General features: G+C 42.0%; 1 protein-coding gene and 1 long non-coding RNA gene across 2 annotated transcripts in view; one reads left to right on the plus strand and one right to left on the minus strand.

The window, feature by feature from the left end:
- Positions 1 to 1973, minus strand: part of RBM47 (RNA binding motif protein 47) — a 139986-nt gene extending 138013 nt beyond the window's left edge. Inside the window, exon 1 of the mRNA XM_051965949.1 lies at positions 1584 to 1973. The gene's annotated coding sequence lies outside the window, so the exon portion shown is untranslated. The remainder of the gene's footprint in view (positions 1 to 1583) is intronic.
- Positions 2 to 6210, plus strand: LOC127540946 (uncharacterized). The gene is made up of 2 exons (XR_007948323.1): positions 2 to 117; positions 1967 to 6210. It is a non-coding gene; the product is annotated as an uncharacterized LOC127540946 (long non-coding RNA).
- Positions 6211 to 9442: the final 3232 nt, after the last annotated feature.

Raw genomic sequence — 9442 nt, forward strand, 5'->3', positions numbered from 1 at the left:
CTCTTTTTTCTAATGTAAAATCAAAATAAGGAGTGTCGGGCTACTCCTCCAGTGGCTGCTTAAAGCAACAAGATCTCTTTCAGGATTAGCTCCCCGGCCGGCGAGTGCGGAAGTTTGGTGAGTCCCTCGGAATGCCAAAAAGCTGCGGGGAGCGAGGCACAAGCGGGGCGCTGCGCTCGGCCCCCGGCTTCGCCCGGCCCGCGGCCGCACCTTCCAGCGTCGAGGGGGGAGCGCGGGCGGAAAGGGCCGCTCTCCCAAGCCCACTCCCGCCCGGACACGGAACCTGGCGAGTCCGACTCCGGCAGCCCGGGAAAGCTGGGGACGCCCCCCACGAGCCCCCGGCTAGAACCCGCGAATGGGAAGGGGGAAATGCTCAGCGTCCCATCTCCGGCTTCTCTGCCCGGGCCCCAATCCTGCGCCCCCCCTCCCCTCCGCCACCCCCTCCTTTCTGCTTCTCTCGCTTCACAGTAGCAAGGTTGTCTCTTGTATCCTCCCTTCCCTTAAACTCACCAAACCAGATTTTTACTCCCCAACACCAGCAACTTCCCGTAAATCTGAACTGAAATTTTATCCTGTTCACTGAGCCGCTGCTGGCCCAGCGCCAGGGCAGCATTCCGGCTCTCGGGGAGCGCGGATACCTTCGCTGAAGGTTGTCCTTTAAGAAAGAAAACTGGTCGGGATGGAAAGGCTGGCTCCCGAGCGGAGAGCTCAGGGGCTCGGCGCGGCGCGCTCCCGCGGAACAACTTCTCCCCACCCGGCACCCCCCAGGAACCCAGCAGCTAGCCCACGCGGAGAAGGGATGCCTCTTTACAGAAAAACGGGTTTTAATAAAAAGAACTCTTAATGCCCAATTAGAGAAGCGCCCGTCTCATCTGCTCACATTTTGTCCAACCGAACTGTGTCTCTTAGGTTTCTGTGTGTGTCCGTGACTTTGTGTATAGCTGTGTCTGTTTCTAACTTGCTTTGTCTCTGTTTCTACCTCGCTCTCTCTTTCTGTGTCTGTTTCTGTCTCTGAATTTGTCTCTCTCTGTCTCTGAATGTGTCTGTCTCCTTCTCTGTCTTTGTCTCTGTTTTTGTGTATGTCTATCTCTGTCTTTGTCTCTGTGGCTTTTGTATATCTCTGTCGGTTTCTGTCTGTCTCGATCTGTCTCTGAATGTGTCTCTGTCTCTTTGTCTCTGAGTTTTGTGTATGTCTGTTTTTGTCTGTCTTGATCTGTCTCTTTCTGTGTCTCTGCCTCTGAATGTGTCTCTCTGTCTTTGTGTATGTCTGTCTCGCCTCGTCTCAGGGTTTTTGTGTATGTCTGTTTCTGTTTGTCTATCTTTGTCTCTGTGACTTTTGTGTATGTCTGTCTCGCTCTGTTTCTTTCTGTGTCTCTGTCCTCTTGTGTGTCTCTGTATCTCTGTCTCTCCCTCAGTTCTGAGAAACAAAACCAGAAGCCTATTCGAGGAATAGGGAACCAGTTCTGGAACAGAGGTCAAACCTAACAGCCACCCCAACACCCCCAGGGTGCCCCTTGGAAAAGAAGGCATTGGTATTGTAGCGCGTGGCCGAGGAGGGACAGGAAAACCGAAACCTGTCTCACCTGAGGCGCGGATTTCTCGAAGCCCGGCGGGGAGGTGAGTCACTGGGACGAGCCCGTGACCTTTGCGGATCCATCGTCAGCCGGGCATCTGCGGGGCTTCCAGAAGTGGCGCTCCGTTTTCACGGGCGCTGACCTCATGTTACATCTGGTTTCGAGAAAGGGAACCAAAAACGCCCCGTGAAAAACGAGAGCCAACCCCTTTAACCTTTCTCTCTTTTTTTTTTTCCTGAGTTGGTCAGACTTTTGCTCCCAACCCCCATCGCCCCAAAGAGACAATGAAAGCAGCCTCCAAATCCGGCCGGCCCTTTTACCTTAGCTGTTTATTCAAAGGGTAAGGAGTCTGATGTGCTTAAACGACCATTAAGTCTGTTTATTGTCTATAGGATTAGCCAACGGGAACCTCGCTCGGTGCTTGAGACCTGCCTAGTTGGAAGAGGAAGCCGGGTGGGACCCTCCCAAACCGAAAAAGGAGTCCCGATTTCGGCTGACGGGGTCAGGCCACTGAAGGAAGTAGAATGGCTTCCTCTCCCCTCTCCTCCGCCCCCCCGCCTTTTTTTTTTTTTTTTTTTTTAACATGGGAGGGAAGAAATTATCCTTTAGCAAAAGACAATTTCAATAATCTGCCGGGGGTGGGCCGGAGCCTGACTAATAGAGCTGAGACTTTGGAGACACAGATCATTAAAAGATCACAGCTTTAGACCGAGGAGATCTTGGAAATCCTCGAGCCCAATCCCCTTGTTTTACAAAAAGCAATCTGTCTGAGAAAAAAAAAAGGTAAAAAGCAGACGCATTAAGAGCTCCCAATCCCACAAAGAAATACATACAAATAAAGTCCACATAGGATCAACTCGAAATGTTCAACAGGAATACTCTGGAATTAAGAGGGACTGGGAGGTTTAGGTGAGACTTGGAGGCAGAGAGGGATAGAGAGCGTTCCAGGCCCGTCCTACAGTTGTGAAAGATGCCGGGAGCATCCAGTTTGCCCAACCGCAAGGAGGCCAGGGGCTCTGGATCAAAGGTAAAGTGACTTGGCCGATGCCATTCTGGAGTAAGGATTGAGAAATCCTATATGCTTCACTCCCACTACCCTTCCTTCTCTAGTCTGTCTTCTTTTCTGACCAACCATGGATATTTAGTCCCTCCTATTTTTCTCATCTGTAATTTGAATCCCATAATAGAATGGAAAGCTGCTTGCTATAAGAATTCCCCCCCCCCCTTTGTATTTGTATCCCTGGTTTACCATAGGTGCATAATAATGGCTTATTGATGAATTTATTCTACAATTTGAATCATTTGACCTGTGGCTTTGCCGATTATAAATTTTGAATGTGATTGTAAGGAGTCTAATTGACCACCCCCCCTCCCAGACACACACTTAAAATTGAAAAGAATGCTAAGCATCTTACTTTAAATTCATGAACCAATGTTTACCCAAAAAAAGCAAGGAAAGTCCATCAACAAATAAAAATTATGAAGCACTATGTGCTAGGCATTGGGGATACTACGACAGAAATGAAAGAGCCCCTGGCCCTGGAGCTCTGGGGTGGAAGGGAGGAAATATATATAGTATATATCATATATATATGAGTGCATTGAGGACAGGGCTGGAACCAGCTACGTTTATACTTCAAAAATCCTGACTATAAATCAGAACTTGACTTGCTATTGTGTTGATTGTCTGGGCACGTGTTAATAATGCAAATTAAACGTAAAATAAATACGTATATAAACGCTGTAATCAATCAATAAACATCTATTAAGTGCTTACTAAGCACTTACTAAGTTAAACACGCAGGAGACAGAAAGAGGCAAAAGACAGTTCCTTCCAGAAGGAATTTACCAACTAGTGGGACAAGAAATATATAAATAAATATTTACACATAAACTATAGGCAGGAGAAAGAGGAAATAATGAATACAGGGAAGACACTAGAGTTGTTTATCCTGCCTGTAGTTTATGTGTATATATTTGGTTATATATTTCTTCCTCTACCTTCTCTAGGAAATAATGAATACAAGAAGTAGAAAAAGGTTTCCTGGAGAAGGTGGAATTTGAGTTGGGGCTTGAGGGAAAGTCAGCGGGCAGAGTTGTGGAGAGAGAGCATTGCAGGTCAAGAGAACAGCCAAAGAAAATGCCCAGAGCCAAGAGATGGGAGGGTGTTGTTTGAGGGAACAGCCCGAAGGCCAGTATCCCTGGATCAAAGAGAACCTGGTAGGGACTGTGATATAAGAAAACTGGAAAGGTAAAGGAGGGGTAGGTTATAAAAGGCTTTGACTGCCAAAAAGAGGGCTTGTATTTGATCCTGGAGGCAATAGGGAGCCACTGGAGTCTATTGAGTAGGAGTGACATGTTCAGACCTGCATTTTAGGAAAATCTCTTTAGTGGCTTAATGGAGAATGGATTAGAAAGGGGAGAGTCCTGAGGCAGATACATCTACTGGCAGTCTATTGCAGTAGTAGGTCTGAAGTGATGGGGACTCGCCCAGAAAGGTAGCCATGGCAGACTTCTGTTCAGAAGATGTTGCAAAGGGGAAATTAACTGGTCTTGACCACAGCTTTGGATACAGAGGACAGGAGAGATGTAGTGAGGACTCCAGGATGTCTAGGGTGTGAGCCTGAGGGAGTGGGAGGATGGGGGTGTTCTCTACAGTAATAAGGAAGGTAGAGGAAGGGAAGGAGGGTTTAGGAGAAAAGGATGAGTTCTGTTTTAGACATGTTACGTTTAAGATGCCTATTGGACATCCAGTTCAAGATGTCAGAAAAGTAGATGGAGATGCCATATTTGAGATCAGCAGAGAGCTTGGGACAGGAAAGGTAGATGTTGAGAATCAGCATCCTAGAGATAGTAATTAAATCCACTAGAGCTGATGAAATCACCAAGTGAAACGGTATAGAGGCGGAAGAAAATGGGGCTGAGAACTGAAACCCCAAGGAACACCTGTGGTTATGGGGCATGATCTGCTGAGGGATCCAGCAAAGGAGACTAAGAAGGAGCAGTCAGACAGGAAAATCAGGAGAGAGAGGCGTCCCCAAAACCTAAGAGAGAAGAGAGTATCAAGAAAGTGATTAGCAATGTACAAGACTATAAATATGAAGGAGAATGAAGATTGGGAAAGGATTTGGCAACTAAGAGATCACCCATCATTTTGGAGAACAGTTTTGATGGACTTATAAGGGAGGATAAGGCCGGATTGTAAAGGTTTAAGAAGAGAAAATCGAAACAGCTATTGAAGATGACTTTCCAAGTAGTTTTAACTATAATAAGTAGAAAAGAAGTAGGATGATGGTAGAAGGATCAAGTAAGAGGTTGGATTTTTGGATTTATTTTTTTCAGGAAGGAGAGACAGGGGCATGTTTGTAGGCAGTGAGGAATAAGCCAGTAGACAGGGAAAGATTGAAGTAACTGGGATGACAGATGGGGCAGTCTATTGGAGGAGATGGGTTGGAATGGAAATACGTGCAGAGGTAGAAGGGGTTAGCCTTGGGAAGCAGGAAAAGTCACCTGATCCTGTGAGACTGGAGTAGAAGAGGAAACAGTTACAGAAGGCATCCAAGCGATAGGAGATGAAGAAGGGAGAAGAGGGAACTCACAGTAATACATTCACCAGTACCTCCACCTTGATACTGCTCTATAAACATTTCTTAAACCCAGAAGGAGTGCAGTATCAGGCTCAAGGAAGTCTGGAAGCTAATAAAGATGATGATGATAATCATAATAACTGACATTTATATAACACTTTAAGGTTTGCAAAGCTCTTGATATTTGTGATTTTATTTAAGATCTTAACACTCCTGGTGATATTCAAAATATTAAAGGAAATTGAAGGAAATCAGGAAGGACTTCAGGTAGATAAAGTGGGTTCCCTTGAAGGTTAGCTTTGAAAGAAATCAGACATTCTAAGAAGCAGCTGTTAGGAGGAAGTGAATTCCAGGCATCGGAGGCAACCAATTCAAAGTCAGAAAGACAGGAAATGGAGTGTCATGCAAGAAGAACAGCTAGAATACCAATTTGTTTAAAACAAAGTATATGCTAAGGGGAATAATGTAATAAAAGCTGGAGAAGAGGTAGCTTGGGACCACATTGTGAAAGACTGAATGCAAAATGAAAGACTTTGTTTGATCTCAAAATAGTAAGGAGTTTAAGTAGAAAATAGCGAGCTCTGTACTTCAGGAAAATCTTTTTGGCTGCTGCCTGGAGGATAGGAATGAAGTGGAGATACTTGAGGCGGGGAGGCTAATTAAAGGATTGTTGTAATAGCCCCAGGGAGAGGGGATGAGAAGGGTCACCCCATCCTTGGAGACTAAAGTGAAAGAGTGGGAGAGGATGTGAGTGAGACCTGAGAGATGGGGAGAAGAGGGAGCTCCTGGTTAATGGCCTCGATTTTTTTCCAGGAAGGATGAGGTAAGATCTACAGCAGAGCCAGTGGGAAAAGGGAGTAGCAAAGGAGACTTGAGGAGAGAAGGAAAAGTTTGAAATCCCTGCTTTGGTGAATGGGAAGGGGAAAAAAAAAAAGAACCAGGTTTACTTTCATGGAGGAAAGATCCAGTTGAGCTTCTCCAGCATAATCTGTGGTGAGCTAGTCAGCACAATTTCCTCCGCAGATGGTGGGAATGATCTCAGTTTGGGGAAGTACAATTAGTGAGAGGACAGAGGAACAAGAATAAAGGATTGCAGAGAGAGCTGACCTGGTTTAACCAACTAGTTGAGATGGAGATGGGAAGTCCACTGAGCAAGAGTGATGGCCTAAGAAAGGACGGAAAAAGAAGACAAGAAGGGCCAGAATAGAGCCGTTCATATTGCTTGGTTGGCTATTGGTCTTCCATCTCGAAGAGGAACAACGAGACTTCAGTTACAGTGTGTCCTAATGTGGCTGATCAAACCAATATACTCGTCCCCCAGAGCAATTCTTCCACCCAGTGGCTCTGGCCTCCTTGCTGTTGTACAAATAAGACACTTCTTGTGTCACCTCCAAGAGTTTTCTCTGGCTAACATGCTCTCCCTCCTCATCTCTGCCTCCTGGTTTTCTTCAAGTCCCAGCTAAAATCCGTCCTTCTCCAGGAAGCCTTTCCCACCCTTAATTCTAGTGCCTTCTTCCAGTGGTTATTTCCCCTCTCACACAGTATCTAACTTGTTTGTATATAGTTGTGTCCAGCAGAACCCCTCCCGGGCAGAAACTGGTTTGGGCCTTCCTTTGTATCCCCATCATTTAGCACAAGTCTGGTACCTGGTAGGTCCATAATAGATGCTTCTTGATTGATTGAATGACTGACTTATTTTTGTTCTGTGACTCTTTGACAGTTATACATTTCCTTGTCAGTTACTGGTAGCAAACTGCTATGCAAATATTATTCGTTATCATCTTGATGAAAACGTACCTGGTGACTCTCTAATAAGCCTTCTTTAGTGTCTTACCCAACTCTCCCTCGGGCAAAAGTTCTCTTCCTCAAATTTTCCCAGACAAATTTTTCTGGATCTTTTCATCTCCCTGTTATTGGGGAAAAATAGCAAATCTCAAATAATTAAAATATTTTCTCAGATTTAAATGTAGTGCTTATAGCTTTAATGGAAAGAAGAAATATTAAAATGTGTATAAAATTTGTCAGTGTTACAATGTACATATCAATAATGAACTCTGAAAGGAGGAGTTACTTTTTTCTTTCTTTCCTTTCTTCACTCCTTCCTTCCCTCCTTCCTTCCTCCTTCCTTCCTTTTTTCCTTCCTTGCTTCCTTCCCTTCTTTCTTTCATGTTTATTGCATCCAAGTTCTGATTTTTCTTGTGAGATTGGATCTAACCCAGGGTTAATTTAATTTTTTTTCAATCCCTAGATGTATATTTCAACTCCTATACAAGCTGTAGTGCATTGTTTATTTACAATGGCAAAATTTTCAAAATAGATTGCTATTTAGTATTGACTAAAGTAACTGATTTAAAAGAGCATTTTTTAAAAAGCCTATCCAAAAAATATGAAAAGAAAACAGCCCTTGTTACCAAGGATTTACATTTCACTGGGAGAAATAACAGCAACATAGAGAAGCAAATAAAAATATATACTAAACCTTAAAAAATTCCAAACTCTTAGACTTAGTGAGACTAAATATTTTTTTAAAGTTTTGGGTAATGTGTGACGCGTGCACACGTGTGTGGGGGGCAGGGGGGGTAGAAAGAAATTTAAATTTTATTCATTTTAAAAATAAAAATAATCTCTATAGGTAGATTTTTAACTGGGCACAAACATGTGACTAAAATATTTACAATACTTTCTTATTGGGATCACTAAAATGGATTCTGTAGGAAAAAACAGAAATACGAAATATAGTACTATATACTAAAATACTAAAAAACGAACAAAAATACTAAATATGGTATAAAGAACAAATATTAAGTAATGTCTTTTTACAATCCACAACATAGTTAAAATACTGATTGGTTTGGGAAGCAAAATGGAAAATCCATAGGTGTAAATGAAGATTTAATGAAGAAATGCAAAATTATGAGTGAGTCAAAGAGCAAATCACAAAAAAATGATAATTACATGAAGGATAGTAATAATGACAAAACAACATGAGAAATTTTGGGAGTAATGTTGGAAGGGTTTTAGAAGGATGAGTATATTAACATATTTGCAGTAGAGCTATGAGATGCTATAATTATTCTGAAAAGAAATCTAGAATTATGGAAATAAACTCATGAAAATGTTTCTACATTTTAACCCAGAGATTTCAATACTAGATATATGCTCTAAGGAAGCCAGTGACATAATTATATATATATATACACATATATGTATATATATATATATTTGCAGCTGCATTTTTTGCAGTAGTAAAGAATTAGAAACAAGGTATTCACTGACTGGGCAATGACTAAATTATTGTACAAAAATATAATGAAAAAATGTTGTGTTATTAGGGTGAATATGATAAACACAAAGAAGCAAGGAAAAACATGAACAAGATAAATGCAACACGCATTCAATAAAATGTGATAAACAATGTTCACAGTCACAATGATGTCATTATAAACAATAACAACAAAACAATCCAAACTGAATGCTTTTGAGTTCGAAATGATCAATATCATTTTATGTCCCAATGTCCGAAAGAAGAGATATAAAATGACAGCTCTCTTTGCTTCTTTGCAAAGGTAGTGAGGGGAGGGAGGAATTAAGTGGAGAGAATCATGAGTGTGAAATATTGATTTTTTGGATATGCTGTTGTAGTTTTGTATATTTTCCCCTTCCTTTTTGAGAGAGATTAGGGAGGGATATAATGGAAAGTATAAAGGAAAGAACAAAAGATGATAACAAATTTTTTACAATGTCAATTATCATGTCACACTGTTGAGCTTGTAGTTTACTAGTTTTAGTAATCTTTTTACTTGTTAATCTTTTTCATATGAATAATTATCTTCCCCAACTTGTATTTCTTCATTTTGTTTTCAACCCAAAGGTAGTATTTAATATTTATTACTATTGCATTACCTCTTCTTTGATTCAAGTGTCTCGACATAAACTGTTAATATCTTTGGGGATCATGCTTGTCATCACCTCCCTTTCTCTCTGCTTTGTAGAATCTTCAGATCTGTTAACCATGCCATTTTTATCTTCATTCAGGTCTTTAATAAAAATGTCAAATAGCATAAGAACAGATCCCAGGGGCACTCTGCTAAAGACCTCCTTCCGAGTAACTATCAATCTATTAACAGAACACTTGGGTCTTATTATTAAATCACTTCTGAATTGCATCACTTTTCTCCCCATTTAGTCTCCATCTCTCCATCATACTCACAGGGATAGCGTAAGAGACTATGTCTAAACCTTTGCTAAAAATCCTGATATACTATGTCTGAGCTAGTCACT

The sequence above is a fragment of the Antechinus flavipes genome, chromosome 6, assembly GCF_016432865.1.
Source record: "Antechinus flavipes isolate AdamAnt ecotype Samford, QLD, Australia chromosome 6, AdamAnt_v2, whole genome shotgun sequence".
NCBI lineage: Eukaryota > Metazoa > Chordata > Mammalia > Dasyuromorphia > Dasyuridae > Antechinus > Antechinus flavipes.